At 33.0% G+C, this 19,762-nt stretch overlaps 1 pseudogene; it reads right to left on the minus strand.

Moving 5' to 3' along the window:
* Nucleotides 1–14,633: 14,633 nt before the first annotated feature.
* LOC149577420 (F-box only protein 6-like) lies at nt 14,634–16,116 on the minus strand (annotated as a pseudogene).
* Between the last annotated feature and the right edge of the window lie 3,646 nt (nt 16,117–19,762).

The following is a 19,762-nucleotide window of genomic DNA, read 5'->3' on the forward strand; positions in this document are numbered from 1 at the left end:
AAATATTCAAGTGTCCAGCTATCAGAAAACCCATAACTCTACTCAAGAGTATGATTGAGTATCCAATATCTTCCTTCATGTATCTTGCTTTCATGTCTACTTTGCAAATTTTCTTTCCTAGAGGAGTTTTCTCTATAAGGTATGAAGATTGGATAATCTTGAAAGCTTCCTCCACATGTTCCTGATACCATATCGCTGCTTTCTCATAGGTTAGCCTAATGAATTGATCTACCCTTAGGAGATAGAACACTTTCTCAATGTTCTTGGGTTAGAGATTGAGAATGATCTCTCCTGTTATGCTTTTGACTACCCTCTCTTTAGTTAAAAAATGTTTTGCAAGTGTCATGATTAGTTTTGAGGACTATCCTAACACCAGGTGTGATGTTGAATTAACAAGCCCTGATTAGATCAATACAGAGATCATCTAAGACCTCTTAGTTGGTTTTTTGCACAGTTTTAAGAACTCTCCCAAATTTGTGTCTTGAATCTCTGAGTAGTCATCTTGAAACCATGATTTTGTAAGAATGTCCTAGAACATGAACACTACTAGTTTTGGTGTCATTTTCTCACCAAGGGAGGATGATGAAGACACCATCGATTCTGCACAAAAAGATGTCCATTAGCTCAATTTTTGAGGAAAAATAGATTAACAACACCATAAAAATGACTCACACAAAATACTAAAAATTTGATTGCTCAAAAAACCCAAAAATTATTTTACACCCTAAAATGCAAGAAAATAGTACACCTAGTGTGTTATTTTTCGTAAGCAATTTTTATCATAATGAGGTGCACTAGGGTGTTTTGATGTGCACCTCATTTCAGACTTAGGTATTTATGTTTATTGAGGATGTGTGCTAGTGCACCTAGTTAGATGTGCTAGTGTGCACCTTCAAATTTTTCTTTGAATGTGTGTTTTTAAGATTTTTTAGAATTTTTAATGGTTGCTAAGGTGCATAATAGTGCACCTAATTAGGTGCACTACTATGTACCTTAGGTTTTTTTAATGTTTCTTGTAGGTGAAGGTGGAGTGAGGAGTGAGGAGGGAGGCAAACGTCATGAAGTGCAGAGTTGTGGCTGGAAAACTCGGAGAATGTGAAATGAAAACAAAGGTGGTGGGAAAAAAAGGGGGTGGGGTTTATATAGACCCCACTTGCCTTTGGTGTTGCACATCACCAAAGGTGATGTGCCCCTCCTAACACACTATTGGCAAACTAGCACACCAAATGAGGTGTGCTAGTGCACCCCTTTTTTTAATTTTACAAAAGACTTGTCTAAATTTATCCTCAAAATTCTGATTTTTATAACTAGGTTTTCTAGTTGAGACTTGGATGTGAACTAGGAGACTAGATAAAAGCTCAAAAGGACTCAAACCCTAGACTAGGGATTTGTAAAGCCAAAAAATAAAGTAGGGTGTCCCCATTTTTGATCAAAATGGGGCGTGCATTGTGGAACCCCAATAATATCTAGATACTACCTTTAAAAGATATTTCCCTCATAGGGATACCTCTGGCTCTCACACCATTTTCCTATGGTAAAACTCTTGAATCAAAAATGGCATGTGCATCCATCAAATTTCCAATAGAGGTAGTGGTTTACCTAGATAAATTTTTCTTGGCCTTTGTTTCTCCTATCCAATAGCATAACACTCTTTATTTTTAGCAATCCTTTCTACCACCCTAGTGGATTTTAACTTATAATTGGCAATGGATTCACAATAGTCACATATTCCACTTTCTAGGGATTCTATTTGTCTTTCATGGATCCTCAATTAAGATGCGGAATGCAATTTAGGAAAAGATTAGGACTAACCTTAATTATTGAATCATCAAGCCTCTTTCCCTTGCTAATAAATTTAAAATTTATTCCAAGTTTCTTTCTTTCACACATTTTTATCATTCTTGTTGTTGCTCACCTTCTCAAGATACATATATACCAAATTCGATCTCCTACTCTGGGATTTTTTCACAGGCATCTAGTTTTCAATGACATGGATTTCACCTTATGTGCTGAGAGTATAATCATCTATCTCATCATCATGAAGGTTTGGGTCTCATACCCACTCATAGAAAAGGTTAGGAAATTTATATTAAATGTATTTCCACAACCTTTCTAGTAATGAAGCTTGGAAAATTTTGCTTCATCATTGCATTTCTACTAGACATTATGTTCTCCACCATGAAAGGAGATATTTGTGGTTTCACAACATTTGTCTCATGAGAGAACTAGTGTAGATTCAAAGCATATTTGTTGTCAAAAGTATTTGGCAAGACTAAAAGGTTGAACATTCTTGGTCGTGTCGGCATGGTTAATCCTTCTATAGTTTTCTCTCTTTTAAGGAATAGATCTCCTAGTGCTCTCCTCTTATTTATGTGTAAGTATTTCTGCTAGAAAGAGTTTAAGGATTGTAGGATTTTTATTTTCACCACCAAGGTTTGTGCACTCCCCTAGATCTTTTTTGTCAAGAAATTATGTCAATTCACACATGGGAGATTTCCAGTACATATTTTGATCTTTCAAGTCATTATAGGGAGATATTTGATTTTCTCATCTCTATTTTACCAATAGAATTATTGAATAAGATTGGCATCACATCTAGAACAACATGTTGGAAGGATTGGTGATGATATCTAAATACTACCTTTAAAAGATATTTCCCTCAATAGGGATACCTCTGGCTCTCACAGCATTTTCCTATGGTAGAAGTCTTGAACCAGAAATGGCATGTGCATCCATCAAATTCTCAACAGAGGTAGTGGTTTATTACTCTTTTGTCTAGTACTCTAGAACCTAGAATTGCTCATTGTAATTGATGTTTTTGGTTTCAAGGCTTACCTTTGGGTACTCAATTGAATTACTTTGGTGTTCTGAAACCCCATTGTCATTTTTTCCAACAACCTAACAAAAAATTCCACCAATTTTGTCTTTTTAAAAAGAGAACCAAATTATTAGGTCTATATTCATAACCTTTTTGAACCCTTTTGTACACTCATATTTTATTGGCCCCACATTTTCTTTGGGGATTACTCTTCACTTCCCTTTCCTATCCTCCAAGTTTGACATACTCTTGGAATGACATTTCTCTTTCAAATATGGAAGGAAAAGAACTCAATTTTTTTCTAATATTATTATTGATAACAATTTCTCTAGTTTTTGTAAGGCATGTATCCATAAAAATGTCTTTTTAAGATTTAGGTTCAAGATGATAAGGTCACCCTCAAGGTGGCCAATTTACAAGAGCTCCTACAACATTGGGGTAATGCACCCTGCACTATGGCTTGTGTGCCTCCTGATGTACCATCTTTTGGTTCCCCACTTTCTTGAGGAAGACATCAAGGATGCAACAATTAAGTAGATGGAGTGATTCTCATTCTAGGCCACCATGATAGCCCACTTCTCTCTATCATCACTCAATGTGCTCTTTTTTATTCTCTAGTGGAATAATATTCCCCTCTTATTCAAACAAGTACTCACCCAAATCCTACTTGAGAACTATCTTCAACCTCTACTTGGTCAGTTTCTTGTCCAAGTGGTTTAGCTTCCCCTAGGAATTTCCCTCATCTTCTTTTATCCATTTGGCCTTGAAGGGACACATGAAAAGAGACTGAAGAAGATGCAAAAGATGGTAGAACACTCCTAGATATTGAACCCTCTTAAACCTTTAGATGGGGATATTTTGATGACATATCTAATCTTCCATTATGATCAAGCACAACTCTCATAATGTAAGGAATTCCTTCTTGGTTGGCCTTGAGACTTACATTGATTTTTTACTTTCTAATGTATACTAGGGATCAACCATTATGATGTTATTCATATTAGGTTAACAATAGGCTAGGTTAGGTGTTGAGGATTCTCCAAAGTAGAACTTGGAATTTTTATACTTGTTGTTTAGAAGTTAATTTAAATTGATGCAACTTTATTACCCAAAACAAAAGTTACATTGTTCAATATCTAAAAATAAAAAGGAAAAGGGAAAACATATGTAAGAATGTTCACCAGTCTAACTATTTTGTCTAATTATTTTAGATTTTAGTGGTGACTCTTTATTTTTTGTGTTTCTCATGGGTTGTATGAATACATAATATTTCTAGAGATTTGGAGAAAATTTATCAAACTTCATATGGAAAATTTCTAAAATTTGGTTTACATAAAGATTGTTGGAAAAAATAAGATTTAGAGGTTGATGATAGGCCCAAGTCTGTAATGCAAGGTGATTATGTTATAATTTAGCATTAGGGTTTTATTTGAGAAATCTATTTAGATGGAGTACCTAAGGCCATGGAAATAGTAGGGGTTTTAGTATGAATTTAGTTAAAGTAGATAATTTGGCATCCTCAATAGAGCACTAGGATGGGAAGAAGTTGAGTGAAGTATAAAGAAAAAGTGATGTATTTGGGAATTATTATAATTGTATCATGGACATGTTTTTTACATATATGTATTGTTACTACATCTGATAAGATAATGTTGGTAATGAACAAGGTTAGAAAATTGAGTAATGAAAGGAATCACTAGTACAAAAACAACAATATATTACTAAATAAACTACTAAAATTTGTAGATATGTGACTAATTTTGATCATGTGACCAATGGTAGTTTATTGCCAGAAATTTATCTCCCAACGAAATTTATAACTAAACTATTTTAATCATTAATTAGGTCATTGATTTAGTCATTTATTGTTGTTAATTGGTAGTTTATATGGTAGTTTATATGGTATTTCTAGTAGTTTATTTTGTAGTATATTTGGTAGTTTTTTGGGTAGTGTATATAGTAGTATATTTGGTAGTATGTTTGGTAGTTGATTTGGTAGTTTTTTGGATAGTATTGGTAGTCTATATGGTAATATATTTGGTAGTTTATTTGGTAGCTTATTTAATCATTAATTTAGTCATATTAAGGCACGATGGAATTGAACCACCATCCTCCTACTTATAAAACAGGTGCTCTTCCATTGAGTTAGTACCCTTTCAAGAATAATTCAAAAAATTGACAAAGTTGTCTTCCCAAAATTAGATCTACCATGATCATGATCATTATAACATGATATACTCTTCTCAAAGAACACAAATTTTAGTTATTATGAAAAACCAATAATAAAAATCTTTATCAATAGAAATTCAACAATTTTAAATACTTTTGTTTAAGCATTTTAAGATTATATTTCATGTTAATTACACTTCTCTAAATTATTGTAGTGATAGACTCTTATAAAATATAATTTGGAGCATTTTGGCCACACACAAGTATTATTTCTTATGCTAACTTCTCAAAAAAAGATACAAATGATTATGCAATTTATGTCAAGAAAATAGACCTTTGCATTAAATAAAAACTTCAAACATCATTAAAAAATTACATCTATAAAAAAACTACAAAACACAATCAATTGAAATACTCACTTTTTAACATATGGAGGTGCTAGAGTATCAAATATTTCCTCTTCCTTATGCTTGGGTGGGTGCTAAAAGTGTCCATTACACCTAATGTTGACATTTATTGAATCTTAGTCTACAAACAACATAAAAGTAAGAATTTGATAAAAATAAGGCACATGAAAAGAATTTTTTTTTTATCAATGATCTATAATTAAACAATCAACTACAAAATTCATAAATGTAACAATGAACTAAATAATATGTTTATGATACATTGCTTAAAAAACCTATAACAAAAAGAAATAATGGACTAGTATGATCCATTCAAAAGATGATGATCTCTACCAAGAAATAATTTATTTTTTATTTGAATGAAGAATCCTTGACAAGGTATAATGGTTGTAGGGATTTTTAAAAGGCAACATCAAGATAAGTAAATAAGAGACAACTAGAATAAAATTCAATGGAGCTAGGTGACTCAACTCATCATTTGTTGTATGCATTCAATGGTAGAGGAAAAGAGGGGCACTATACAACATAGATTACACATAATGAATATGTTATAGAAATGAATAGAAGGTTTGAAAAACATGTAACTTAATCGAAAAAACAAATTGGTGAGAGCTAAGATTGAATATAAAAAATGCTCCGTAGTATCCATCTTGTGCATTTTCCCCATTTGTGTCAATTTCTTTCCTTACTTCAAGTAATAATTTCTTCTCCCACATGGCTGTCATTTTCCCCTTCTCCTTTGTTAGTCCTAGGCAAGGAACTAATGTTTTTATTAAATCTCACCTTTTTTTTTTTGAACATTTGAATCTAACATCTAAAGTATTAGATTAGATTATTTTTAAAATAATTTTTTGTACAGTAATTTTTAAAATCCTAATGGCCAATGTGAATTTTCCTAGGGTAAAATTGAATTTTTAAACACAATAAATAAGAAAAAAATAAAGTAAATAGATAACCATTCATTGATTAAATTGTCAATGTTGATATCAACAAAATTAATAAAAAGGAAGATTGGTGTATGTGGAACAAAAAAATGCAATGCAACTTGGTAGAGCCTTTTCACTATATTGATTTTAGTTTTAAAATATTTTAAAGGTTTTAAAGAAATGTTTATACACATGTCAGTGGTAGATGTAAAGTCACATTCCACACTCGAAAAAAATATAAGCATTTGATTGTTTTCATCATATTTTATTTCATACAATATTTTTCAAGTGGAAAAGAAAAACATTTTTTTTTTCAAATAAAACTTAAACAAAAAACCATTTTTCCAATCAATTATCAAATTAACTAATACTTTTACCCCACACACACACACACATAATTTAAAATATTTATAAATATACTCATTTTAAACATTTGTGAATGTAAGATGATTTAAATACAAATTTTAAGGTGTTCATATTATATGTAATTTGTCATTTTTAACGTTAGAATTACTAAATTAAAAAAATATTATAAATTTTTAAATATTTCATAAACAAGAATTAAAACTTATCAAAAAATTGTTTGAAGTTTAAAAAGATACTTTTATTTTAAATTATATCTATTTAGTTCAATGAAATTATTTTATTTTAATATTAGTTTTTTAGTAGATTTTTAAAAATATTAAAATAAGAAAAAATATAAAGAAACAAAACTTTAAGGTTTTTTTTGAAAAAACAATTTACCTTCTTAAAATTGAAAACTTATTAGTAAGCGTATGTTTCTATTTGATGTGCTTACTTAGAATTTGAAATCTAATTTTTTTGCTCAATAATATCAACAAAGTAATCTCAATAAAGTTACCCCTTGCATAAGGTAGGGACTTAAGCTCTCTAGAGCTCTTGTTACTTATGTTGCCAATTTTGGTTCTTTCGTTGCTTTTTGTATTTTTAAATAGTTTTACCTAGCCTTATTTTCTCTCACACCACTAGAATATTCTTTATTTTCTTTGTACAAATAGATTAGCTACGCCCATGTCCATATTCATGTAGTGTCTAAGACTTAACAATTTAAGTTGAGATGAATCTCTAATTGAGGTGGAGCTTCAACTATGGTTGAAATAAAGTTTGTTTAAGTTTATTTCATAGTTTAAATGATTTATTTTATTTTTGATTCATCTTAATTACATCAATCAGACAATCATCTTAATTCTGAAATGTCTGGATCTTATCCATTGAACACAATAGTCTTTTAAGATTCTTTAGAAAAGTAGACTTTAGAAATCCTCCAACAATTACAAAATACCCAACTTGGAAACTTTTTAAACAATGGAAATTATATTCAATTAATCCATAGATTACAATGATAGGAAAAAAGAAGAATTTAACTAAGTGTAGTTATCCTCCTTGTAATGAAATTGTTACAATCAAAATGGCACATGAATACATATTTGTGTAGCATCTTTGTCATGTCCCCTTTTCAAATAATTAAAAATAATAAACTTTGCTAAGGCAGGCAGGCTCCAAAAAGGTGAAGTTTTGGCAAAAGGGGCCAATCTTTGGAAACCAATGGACTAATAAATAAAAATTATTATTAAATTATATTTTATTAACCCCTCTTGAACGTAAGTTAGGGTTATGCCCTCTTTTAAGGGGTTTGGAGGCATTTTGGGCTCATTCCAAAATTTAATTTTTGCTCATTTCTTTGTTGTTCTTCAAAGGCTGCCAAACCTGTGGAGAAGGAGACCCAAGAATAGGAGTTTGCAGGTTTCTATGAAGGCTAAGGATGAGAGTTTGAAGCCATTCCATGTGCATGCTCATACAGAGTTTTCCTTTGTGCTAAACAGTGCAGATTTGTGGGTTTTCGGGTGTGTTTTTTGTATGAGTTTGGTGTTTTCAATTGAGTATTTCATATCAGTTTGGGTTGCTTTTGTATTTAAAACTTTAAGATGTTAAAATAGAGCTAAATATATGTATTGGGATGTGATTAAACTTTTGAGATAGATTATTAGTGTTTTTGTGGTGTTTTCAGGCATTTTTGTGTTAATTTTGGGAGCCCGATGAGCATAGTTTTTGTCCTACATTTGTGAAATATTGTGTAAAGGCTATATAGATCTAGAAATGTCATTTTTTAGGCCTTTATGCTGCTCAAATTTCTATTAAAAATTCCATTTTCAGATTTATTAATAATTTGTGAAGTTGTAAAGTTTTTTGGCACTATTTCGGACATACCCGATTTGGGTTTTATTGAGAAATTGGTGGATCTTTGTAATATTGGTTGTTTGATTTTAAAGATCTGATTTGAGGCTTGAAATATCATACAAAATCAGTAAAGAGACATTTCAGTGGTATCAAAGTAATGATCTTGCCAGCCAGAGGGTTTGTAGAAGTTTGCATGTCAGTTTTGACAACTACCCAGATCTTGCATGTCATAATTTATGGTTGCATGTTGCTTCTAATTAGTCACATGTAAAAATTTATGGTTGCATGCAACTAAGTGAAAGAGAAAAAAGATATTTGCAGCGAGAAAAGAATAAAGAAATTTTGATCAAACCTCCAGTTGAAAGTAAAAGTACAAAATCCAAGGAAGGGAAAAGTATGGCTGATCCAGATGAGATGGCAAATAAATTCTTCCAAGACATCCAAAATACTCAGAAGCAAACAGTGGATAGTTTGGCAGAAACTAGAGAGGCTTTGCAAATATTGATAGAAAAACTACAAGGAGCTGCATCTATTAATGAGAAAGGGAGCACTTCAGAGGAGCCAAGAAATCTGAAATCCACACCATCTAAATCAACCAAAATTATTTTCTTGCCTACAGATGAGCCACCAATACCAAATCCAGCCATTAATCTCGTGGAAGAGGTTACAAGTAACTTGATTGCATTAAGAGCTACTTACAATGGCTTAGATGATGACTTTCATAGTTCAGTTCCTTTTAGAGAATATGTGGATATGATGAACACTTTGATGCCTAAGAAAGAGAACAAGAGGAGCATGAAATAAGTGGAAGAGAGCTCAAAAATAAAATAAGCAAGTTTACAGCACCTACTTTTGATGGAACAAATAAAATTTCAGCTAGAGCATGGCTACAAAAATTACAGACTTTCTTCACACTTAACCCCATGAAGGAGAGTGATTCTATTCAATTTGCAAGTCTACACTTGGAAGATGCAGCCTATGATTGGTGGTATCATAGAATGACTACTCAAGGTCATGATCAGGTAACTACATTTGATGATTTCAGTCAAAGAGTGATAGATAGATTTGACCTCAAGGATGATGAAGAGTACTTTAAAGAATTGTCAAAGTTGAAGCAAACCAAATCAATTAATGAGTAGATAGAAGAGTTTCAAAAAGTGGCTATTATGGTACCTGATATGAGTGAAAAGAGGATTGTTTATCTTTTTCTTGATGGTTTAGAAGATTCTGTTAAGGGTTTGGTTAAAGCTTTCTCACCCTCAACCTTACAGGAAGCTATCAAAAGAAGCTTGCAACTTGAAACTTGTGTGCCTATGAAATTAATCACTAATCAAAAACCCCCAAATATTTGGCAACATAAGGGAAATTTTTAGAAAAAGACTTTCCCAACACTACCACCAAAAGATGTGATAAATGTGGCAAAAAGGAAGGTAGATGAAGAGACTAGGAGTGAATTAGGAAGGAAAAAGTTTTGTTTTACTTGTAGAGAACCATGGGTTCCAAGACACAGATGTTTAGGGAAAGGTCAAGTGCACTATATTGAAGTTGCTTCAGAATCTGATTCAGATGAGCATGAGGAATTTCATGATACTAAGGAGGAGGTAGAAGAAGAGAATGAAAAAGAAATCAGCAAGGATGGCACTTTAGCAGCATTATCAGAGGTCCCAAGATACCATCCCTTTCGAATTCGAGGGGTACTAGCAGGGAAAAGGTTGATAGTTCTTCTTGATAGTGGGGCAACTCCAAATTTTATTGATGAGGGATTTGTCATAAAAAGAGGGCTTAAAGCAGAAGATTTTGAGGGATTCAATGTTATTGTAGCTGATGGATTCACTATACCTTGCACATGGGTGGTGAAACAACTCAAGATGACCTTAGGAGATTATGAGTTATGTGATGACTTCTATGTGGTTGGTATTGGGGAGATAGATCTTGTATTGGGTGTTCAATGGTTGCACTCTATTGGAGGCTATTACATGAACCATCAAACTATGGAGTTTAAATTTCATTCCAATGGGAAAGAAGTCATATTGAGAGGTTTATCAAATGGAGCACCTAAGGCAATCTCTGCAAAGAGGATGGAGAGGACTTTTGGAAGAGGACAAGTAGCATGGGCAGTAGGAGTCATAATCCATCCAACAAGCTCTCCAAAGAATCAAGGTAATTTCCATTTTGAAATTCAAAATATTCTTGATAAGCATAGTATAGTTTTCAATGACTTGCCTCCAGGATTACCACCACATAGAGATTTTGAGCATGTTATAGAGTTAGAATAGGGTGCCAAACCAGTTATAACAACCCTATACCGCCACCCAAGAGGTTATAAGAAAGAAATTGAAAAAACTATTAAAGAACTCCTGGACATGGGATTCATAAGGCGTAGCTTTAGTCCATTTGCATCATCTGTAGTACTTGTCAAGAAAAAGGATGGTACAATGAGAATGTGTATGGACTATAGGGCTCTAAACAAGAAGACCATAAAAAATAGGTATCCCATACCATGCATAGATGAACTCATTGATGAGTTACATGGTGTTGTATACTTCTCAAAAATTGACTTAAGATCAGGGTACCATCAAATCCAAATGAGGAGTGAAGATGTGGAAAAGACTGCTTTCAGATGTCACTATGGGCACTTTGAGTTTCTTGTTATGTCATTTGGCCTCACTAATGCACCTGCAACATTCCAATCTTGTATGAATAAGGTATTCAGCCAACATCTTCGAAAAAAAAATTTGGTATTTTTTGATGATATCTTGATTTACAGTAAAACATGGGAAGAGCATCTAAAGCACATAGACACTATTTTGGGAATCTTGGAGCAGCAATCCTTCTATGCTAAGCTATCTAAATGTGAGTTTGGTTTGACAGAGATCCTATATTCGGGACATATTATAAGTTCTAAAGGAGTACAGGTTGATCAACAAAAAATTCAAGCAATTTTGGATTGGCCTCCACCCACTAATCTTACATAGTTGAGAGGTTTCTTTGGGTTGTGTAGCTACTATAGGAGATTTGCCAAGGGATTTTTTCAGCTTGTGGCCCCCTTGACTGATTTGACAAAGAAAGGAGCTTTTGTTTAGACAGAAGAGGCACAAAAAATATTTGATAAGCTTAAGGAGGTAATGAGTTCATGCCCTGTGCTTGCAATTCCAGATTTCTCTTTACCTTTTGTTGTTGAATGTGATGCTTTTGAAGAAGGTATAGGGGCTGTCCTAACTCAAAGGGGACATCCAATAGCATTTGAGAGTAGAAAATTAAATCAATTAGAGAAAGGTTACTCCATCTATGATAAGGAAATGTTGGCAATCATGCATGCACTTTTTAAGTTTAGACAATATTTGGTATGTGGGAGATTCATTGTAAAGACAGACCATAATAGCCTGAGGTTCTTCTTGAACCAAAGGGATTTGAATGATCATCAACAAAAATGGGTAAGAAAATTGCAAGCTTATGATTTTGATATTGAATACATGAAAGGAAAGAATAATTTAGTTGTTGATGCTCTCTCAAGAAAGCCCACTTTGTGTTCCTTATCATCTATCTCTGCTGATTGGAAAGTCTCCATAATTTTAGAGTATGCTAAAGATTCCTTTGCCACCAAGATTTTGGATAAGCTAGTGGATGATAACAGGTACAAGGTTGTTGATGAATTGATTTATTACAAGAATAGGATCTTCTTAGTGCCAGGATCAAAAACTAAGGAGAGGATATTGAGGGCCTTTAATGACACACCTTTGGCTGGTCATCAGGGATACTTCAAGACATACAGGCAAATTTGAGAGTGGTTTTCATGGAAGGGTATGAAGGAGGATGTCCTTGAACACATTAGGGAATGTATGGTATTCCAAAAAAGTAAGAGTGAGCAAAATTTTCCTGCAGGGTTGTTGCAACCACTTCCTATTCCTGAACAAAAATGGGAAAGTATTTCCATGGACTTCATCACTGGGTTGCCCAAGGTTCAAGGTAAGGATTGCATATATGTGGTGGTAGATAGACTAACTAAGTATGCACATTTCTTTCCTATCACATCTGATTTCAAGGCATCACAAGTCGCCGAATTGTTCTTCAAGGAAATTTTTAGATTACATGGTTTGCCTAGAAACATTGTTAGTGACTGGGACAGTAGATTCCTCAGCTCTTTTTGGAAGGAGCTCTTTCATTTGGTGACAACTGAACTCACTCCTAGTACTAGCTATCACCCTCAAACAGATGGAAAAACATAGATAGTTAATAAATGGATAGAGGGATATTTGAGGAACTATGTTTCAAATCAACAACATACTTGGGTGAAATGGTTACACCTAGGGGAGTATTGTTACAATACATCTCATCACATGTCTATTGGTATGCCTCCTTTTCATGATCTTTATGATTATGATGCCCTTTCCTTTTTTGATCTAATACTTTCCAATAGCAGAGTACCTGCAGCAAGTGATTTTGTCAAGCAAAGCCAAGACATAATAAGGTCCCTCAAGGATAATCTACAACATGCACAGAACCAACAAAAGTTATATGCTGATAGGAAAAGGATTGAAAGATCTTTTGAGGTGGGAGATTTGGTTTTTTTTAGGTTGCATCCATATAAGCAAAGCACCTTGAAGAGGAGTGGGGCAGAGAAACTCAAGCCAAGGTTCTATGGGCCTTATAAGATCATCAAGAAGGTAGGAGAGGTAGCTTATGAATTGGAGCTCCCACCAAACAACAAAATACATAATATTTTCCATGTATCTTGCCTAAATAAGGTTCTAGGCTAGAAAACCATAGTATCTACAGAATTACCACCTGTTGATGATGAAGGGAAATTAGTTTTGATACCAGAAGAGATTTTGGATACAAGAGAGAAAAGATTGAGAAACAGGAGCGTCATAGAGCATTTGGTCAAATGGAAAGGATTACCACTAGAGGATGCAACTTGGGAAGGAGCACATATTATTGAGAATTCCAACCTTCATTTCTTGAGGACAAGAAATATTTGGGAGGGGAGGACTTGTCATGTCCCCTTTTCAAATAATTAAAAATAATAAACTTTGCTAAGGCAGGCAGGCTCCAAAAAGGTGAAGTTTCGGCAAAATGGGCTAATCTTTGGAAAAAAATGGACTAATAAATAAAAATTATTATTAAATTATATTTTATTAACCCCTCTTAGACGTGAGTTATGGTTATGCCCTCTTTTAAGGGGTTTGGAGGCATTTTGGGCTCATTCTAGAACTTGATTTTTGCTCATTTTTTTGTTATTCTTCAGAGGCTGCCAAACCTGTGGAGAAGGAGACCCAAGAATGGGAGTTTGTAGGTTTCAAAGAAGGCTAAGGATGGGATTTTGAAGCCATTCCATGTGCATGCTCATACAAAGTTTGCCTTTGTGCTGAATAGTGTAGATTTGTGGGTTTTTGGGTGTGTTTTTTGTATGAGTTTGGTGTTTTCAGTTGAGTATTTCATATCAGTTTGGGTTGCTGCTATATTTCAGACTTTAAGATGTTAAAATAGAGCTGAATATATTTATTTGGATGTGATTAAACTTCTGAGATAGATTATTAGTATTTTTGTGGTGTTTTTGGGCATTTTTGTGTTAATTTCGAAAGCTTGATGAGCATAGTTTTTGTCCTACATTTGTGAACTGTTGTGTAAAGGCTATACATATCTAGAGATGTCATTTTTTAGGCTGTTATGTTGCTGAAATTTTTGTAAAAATTTCCATTTTCAGATTTATTAATAATTTGTGAAGTTGTGAAGTTTTTTGGCACTATTTCGGACATACCTGATTTGGGTTTTATTGAGAAATTGGTGGATCTTTGTAATATTGGTTGTTTGATTTTAAAGATCTGATTTGAGGCTTGAAATATCATACAAAATCAGTAAAGGGACATTTCAATCTTGAATAGAGAAAAGCAAAGGACTTTTGTAGTCCTGGCTGAGAGGACCACACAATACTTTTCAAACATATATCAAATGAATAGACACCAGTTGATTGGTAGACATTAAGAAAAGAAATAGCTTTTCTTCCATCATTACCATACTTGGTAGTTTTAGACCTTTCTTAGTATTATAGAAAGCTGTACATCAATCCTTGATGTTCATATATATATAATTCACCTATATTCTTATTACATAACATTATGGGCATGCATCGAGCCTAGGATGAAAGGGAAATCCCACTAAATGGAAATTTATCTTCCTAGGAAAAAATGGATTAGAGGGAAGCCATTTCCATGTATTCTTGTAGAGATCATGAACAAGCACATTAGTGTTTTTATGTATAGTGATGTATAGTGATCGAGACCCATACCCCTATGCTTCCCATGTGATTCAATTGCAATTATTCTCTATAGGTGCCATTTTACACCTCCCCATTGAACCTTTTCTTCACTGCTACTAGAATTGGTGCAACTTAAACCATTGCTTATGCCCTTGTTTACTTTTCTACTCGATAAAACCCTTGCCATACCATCAAGGCAACTTTCACCCCCTATCCAGTCTACAATTCTACAGTGGGCCTTCACCCCCTCTTCTCTTTAGCTAGACCGAGGGAGATAAAGGTGTTTATGGATTTTAAATATTCTATACGTAACATTCATAATAGAATAATAGGGCCTTAGGGGTAATTGCCCTACAAAGTTAGTTCTTTGCACACACAATGTGCACATTCCTATCAAATTGTAGGGGCTAACTATCCCCATAGAATAGTAGGGATAGAATTTCCTAGGCCCAAGAAAACAAATGGGGCATATAATTCTAGTGGTGTTGAGAAAACCTTGCAGATTTCATTAGGTGTTGTCCTCATTTCCATTCATTTCGTTCTAAAAAGATAATGCTCCCATATAAAAAATCCTTCTTGTGTAGTCTTCTGTTTCAGCTTCATCCATAACTCTTCCAACCATAAGAATCCTGCCATGAGATTCAACCAATGAGGTGATGCTAATTAAGAAGACATCTGCACTATCAGCTCAGACAACCTTTTAGTAACCAAGTCAAAAACCACAATGTCATAGGGGAGCTCAGCAATGCAATAGAAGAGATTATTACACCATATGCCTAGATCAGAGCCAAACTTGGCTTCTTCCAATGGCTTCCCACACATCTTCCATGAATTATTTGAAGAATCATAAACCTCCGTGAAGAGCTCCTATGTGTGAGGAATCATGGATGGTAAACCATTTTCTCCAAAGACCATGATCTTGTAAGAATGATTTAAGGAATCCATGGTCATGGTGAGCTTGTGGATAAGGCTGACTTTTAGCATTCTCAATAGATGCCTTTGAGTTTTGGTGATGGGATTGCATATTGAAAGGACTCTACATTCTACAACTTGATTTCCTAGGTAGAGGAGGCTACTTGATATTGCTAATATGGATGTACATGGTGATACTCTTACCGACCCATTTTGTAGCTTTGTACTATTGTTGGTTGACCCTATGATGGTGTGTCATTTTTTCATTGATGGATCATATGAAAATGATGATCTTCCAATTGTGCAGAGGATAAACCATCACTTTGGAGTACAAACCCTTGACAGAGCACTCTGTAATCTCTTTGATTGAACCAAAATGTTTCATCTCCTCCAAACACAATGAAGACAAACTATGCTTGTTAGGGGCATTTATGCTAGCTACTTTCATTTTGAAAACAAAGAATAAGCCTAGAAGATGATACAAGAACAATAACCAATGTTTACTTGTAAGTTGTGAGACATCATTTCCTCCTATATAGGAATGGTCATTTAATGGTTCATCTGAAACTTTTTTGAATTTTCCATATACATTCTTAATTGCTTGAATCAAATTCCACAGTCAATTTTCTACATAAAAATCAACCCATAAACAAACGAATCAAGTTGTACATCAAATTTTATGCAACTAATTTTTTAGTTTCTATTGTTAGAATCAAAAAATCAAAAAATCAAAAAATCAAAGAAATATGATTAATAGAATCAGACTCAGAAGTTAACTATTTCACTTTAACCATGTTAGCCATTTTATTTGTTGCATTATAAGTCTACAGAGAGATAGGGAAGGAGGATAATACATCTTTAGCTTTAAATTGTAAGCTACTGATAGATAACATATTGGCTTTGATGTGCTCTTCATAATTTAAGAAGTTGTAATTAAGTATTTCATCACCATCTTCAAGATGGTATTCAAATATTTCAAAATGCTTCATATGCCTTATTTGAGCCTCATCTGTGACATAAAAACACCAATCATGAAGAATTGGTTATCCAAGTAAGAATAATAGCATAATATGTTAGTAGTAGGCCAACCTTTGATTAAACACTTCTTACTTGAACAATAACTTTGAAATTTTAGAAATTGGCTTCCAAAAACAAATTTTATGTGGCCTGAGACCTAGGCTTCTATTCCAGACATTCTATATTGCTTTATGAAAAGGAGTATAATTGAATAAGAAACATCTTCATTTAAAGCCCCCCAAAAAAATGAAACAAAATTGAACATAAGTGGGAAATAATACCTTTTCTAATGTTGTTAAAGCTTAAATTGATGCCTCTGATGTACTAAGGATCAATGTTGATCAAAATTTTGTAAGACCAAGAGGCCTAACACAGTGTTAGATTGCAGATAGGAATGACCGACAACACCTCCCAAGGCATATGTATATGTTACTGGGGTGCTTAATAAAACTAGTGAAACATGAGGATTTCTTTGTCGTACAAGAGATTAAAAGAGGCACACTTTAGGCATGGCCCACTTGAGAGGAAATACACTTATTTAGAAGATTATAGGAAGGAATTTGTGTATTTATCATTATCATGTATGACGTACTTCTTAAGAACAAACTTCACAATATATTTCTAACTGTACATCCACAAAAAAACATTTGTTGTAAAACACTGGCTTCATTATGCATATATGAATAAAAATAGCATAGTGTTTGTATATAGTTTTCTATATTGATAAACTTTGACACTATTCCATTTAAACTATACTTAGAAAACATTGTGAACCAATTCTCGTGCTTATGAGTAGTAGCCCATATCTAATAAGACATTCTTAGTATATGTACAATAGTGTGTTTATTTGTGTCTCCCATGCCATGTATTTGTTACGTACCATAAATGATACAAGTGCTCAAATCTAGGATTACTTACACAATATTGTTAACAAGAAGTAACAAACAAGAAGGAATTTTTAGTTTCAAATGAAAATCAGACTACTCATATACAATGTCCAGTAAGCATTTCTACACATTAGTCTCTATTTGATCAGCTTCTGATGCCCTCCTTCTAAAAAGTCTAACAAGATAATGTATTTATTAAAGTCACATGACATACAAAAAATAGAATAATGTTGCAAAAATGTCACACATTTACCATAATTTATGAGCACCACTCCACTACAAAGGATAGAAGTAGTTGTTATAGCACTAAAATATGAATTAGTCAAACCCAGTAAGCTACTACAAGCTAGTCCAACTTGAAAGCTCCATACACCAACAAAACACTCAAATAATTCATTAATTTTGTAAGTCTAGTTATAATCCTAACATTTAGAATTCTGCTATATTTTCCCAAATGACAAATAGGAAAGGTAAATACAACATAGTTTTTGATCCATTAACATAAACTATAGATAAAATGTACCAAAAGATTAAGCATGATAATAGACCATAAAATATACCTTTCTTTTAGATCTATTCATTGCATCCAATTAGATATGAATGTTGAATCCAGAAACAAAGTAGTTTCCTCCACTGTTGATGTAGGTATGCTTGAAAATGACTCTGCACATAACCTAAACATTCCATCATTCATCACTTATTTACAAGGCCAGTGATAACATACATGCTCATCATTGTCAAGCCCCAAATTTTGTCCCTTATTCTTGGGAACAATAATAGGTTGACTTCCAATCCCTTTATATCTCCCAAAAGAGAAAAACAACATAACCAAGCTTTCTATTGTACATAGCTGCAATGCCAATGTAACGGAATCAATGAGAATTTCAGCATCAATTTTGGAAATATCTACACAACTACTTTTCCAATGTATGGAAAACTGAATAGATCTTGAGAAGCCAACATCATTACCTTCTATGATTTGCTTTAAGTTTTCACAAATATCACTCCTTCCTCTATTGACAATTGTCACAAATATTCATAGCTTTTCTAGTTCTTATAAGCTTGTACAAATGTCATATTTTGGTCAAACTAGTAATGCCCTTTTGTGGTCTATTTTTAAGTAATCATATGACATATGAATTAGTAATTCACATTTCTCTAGATATGGTGAAACCATCACACTCAAAAAAAAGTAATCATAAGTTTCACATGTAAGAATTGCTTGGCATTAATCAAATATGCTTTGATATGCAATTGGAACCTACCAAAATAATCTAATACATATTTGAATCTTCGATACAAACAAAGGTGGATGAAATCAGTCTAATTGAATTTTTAATATCAACTTGATAGTCTTCTAGTTTACTATTTTTAGATTTACTCTTGTATAGTCCTAGAGGTCTCATTTTTCACAGTTCTTGATTAAGATATATTATATAAAGCTTAATCTAATAATTATTTATGGTAAAAACTTGGCATGAATGAGTTGCATAAAGCTCTTATTAAACTTCTCAAGAGGATTCGTTACCTGGATACCGAGACCTAGTGTGACCTGAAACTTTGCTAAGTTTAGCAGTTTATTCTAAAAAATTACTATACAAGTGCAACACTACAAAAATAATATGTTCTTATTCATAATTTTCTAGGATAAGAAAATAACATAAAATTTTAAAATTTAAAATAAATTGGAAGAATACTTGATTTGTTTTATTTTAATTAAAGAATTTTTTGTTGGACATTCTATATTTTTATATCTTTGTGTTTTTTTAATGCCAAATTTTACTGCATTTTAATAAGTGGATTTATAGTTTCAATGAGTGTCATTCCTCTTTTTTTTTCCTGCATTGATTGTATCATTTACAAATAAACTATTTGTGGAACTAATCAATTAAAAATTGCATACCTTGTTCAAAATCTCCCATTTTTGCACAGGTGGGGAGGATGATGGCAATTTCTATAGAATTTGGCTTTTTTGCTACAGACTACATTTTCTTGAATGAATTTTAAATCTTTTTAAATCAAATCATCATTTTTTTGTATATCATACAATCATTGCAGTCCATGACACCATGCTTCTTTCAGACATTTCGTCAAACATGTTGTGTGCCTTGTCTATGATGCCACATGTTAATACATGTATACCATTGTAATTACAACTATAACATCTAATA

This window comes from Cupressus sempervirens, chromosome 1, assembly GCF_028749045.1.
Source record: "Cupressus sempervirens isolate cs-2001-9-10 chromosome 1, ASM2874904v1, whole genome shotgun sequence".
In the NCBI taxonomy this organism is placed as follows: Eukaryota; Viridiplantae; Streptophyta; class Pinopsida; order Cupressales; family Cupressaceae; genus Cupressus; species Cupressus sempervirens.